Genomic DNA, 2,029 nt, shown 5'->3' on the forward strand with positions numbered 1-2,029 from the left:
TTAAGACTTTTTTTTTTTTTTTTATACATTTGAAACAAATGAAGCTGAAACCCAGAGATCGCCTTGTGGTGTATCTGGACCAGAAGAGAAATGTCAATCAGCCAGTTAGTCTTTAATATCACACAACAAGGGCAACACACAGTGCTTTACACAAGACAAAACAGGAGGTAATAAACAGCTACCACAAAACTAACCAATGAGAAACTAGGCTGTAAAAATACAGCACAGTTAACAGAGGTGGCATTGGTTTGAAGGACTGGGGTTAATCATAAGGAGCAGATAAAACACTAAGAAATATAGATTATTATCTACATGTTTTTTTTTAAAAAGCTTAACCCTACAATTATCTTCATCAGCTTGGATAGAAATCAATAAGTAAAGGCATAGCAAATAAAAGGATTTAAAATCAATATACAATCAAACTGGAAGAACAGTAAAACTACAGATATAATTCAGATAAAGTTAAATTAGGAATGAATCTTAGTAAAAGTCTGTAGCCAAACCAGAAACTTGTGTCTTAAGTTTGCTTTAGCTCTAGTCAGGAACATTTTAAATATAATAATGACTGGTAATAGGTTTGTACTGAATGCTACTTTTAACAGACCTCAGTGTTTTAGATGAAATCCTCAAATTCTTTTAAGATTTGACACCATGATTTGATCCCAACCCTGTGGGAAGTCTTTTAAACGCTGTTCAACAATAATAGAAAACATCTGAATGAGTCCCGTCAGACGTTGCTCAGCAAGATTGGGATGAATTTCTGATTCAAAAGCATCATTCATTGAACTTCCTCCATTTCCTGTCTGCCAGTGCTGCTCATCATAAACTCCAACTTACTTCCTTTCTGAGGACACATGAGCTGCCAGGAAACAGATACTGTACCAGGAAGTGCCAGATCAGCAAACCCAGGAATCTGACCCGTGATTGGCTTTCTGTTGGTTCCAGGAGGTCAACGGACTTATTGGAAGGGATTTCTGTTCAGGCCTTTGTTTTTAAGTGGAAACTGCAGACTAGAGGGACATAGTTCAGCTGTAAAAGAGGTTTGAGCAAAACAGGATTTCTCTAGGAACAAAGACTGTGACATGACAAAGCATTTTTAAAGAACCAACCGGGTCAACAGGAGTCCAGAGAACTGCTGCCACAGCTCATGGTTCTTGTTCCTTCACCAAAGTACAGCACTTTGTTGGCTTTCTACTCCGAGCTAACGGCTTCAACATTCATTTATATTAAACGGATCCAGCTCGGTGTGGGGAAATGAATAGTGGATCAGCGCTCTGATGAGTGAAGGAAACACTGCTGACCCAGTAAATACTGGGAGGGTTTTTGTATGTTATTTATTTATAGGATAATGAGCAACAACATAAGACACCAGATGGAGGAGAAACTGACAGCAGATCCTTTCCCTCTTCTATTTCTCCTTCATAGAGCGTTTTCTTTTCTGTCTTTAGTAGCTTCCGGTGTCTCCATGCTGATTAGAGATATTTGTTTCTGTCCTGTCAGCAGTGAGTGGTTGTGGTTTCCAGTAAATTCAGTATCCTCCTTATTTTTTCTTATTTTTCTTTTTTTTCCACTTCAGGCTCAGTTTGCTAATCAAAGTCCTTTGTCCAGGTCCACACTCATAAGAGACATGGGTCAAAAAACATGCTCAATCTCAGTCTCTGCAACTTTTTCTGTTGTTTGTGTCAGCAGACTTGAAGAGTTTCCTGAGATTGTTCGGGTGTCAGGTCCAGGGAAAATAAAGTAAAAACATAAAACATGTTTTACATCAAAAGTCCAATAGAAATTCAGTGATTTAAGATCTGGGTTTTTGAGCATAAACAGCTTGTTGAGGATCTAGTCACTGCATTTCTATCAGATTTAAGTCGGGACTTTGACTACACTGCTCTAAAATCCTTGTTTTGTTTTTGTTGAGCCAATCAGCGGACTTGCTGGTGTACTTTGGATCATTGCCTTGCTGCATAACACAAGTGCGCTTCAACATCTGATGGAAGACATTCTCCTTTAAGATTTTCTGGTTGAGCAGAATTTG

Source organism: Girardinichthys multiradiatus, chromosome 20 (genome assembly GCF_021462225.1).
Source record: "Girardinichthys multiradiatus isolate DD_20200921_A chromosome 20, DD_fGirMul_XY1, whole genome shotgun sequence".
In the NCBI taxonomy this organism is placed as follows: Eukaryota; Metazoa; Chordata; class Actinopteri; order Cyprinodontiformes; family Goodeidae; genus Girardinichthys; species Girardinichthys multiradiatus.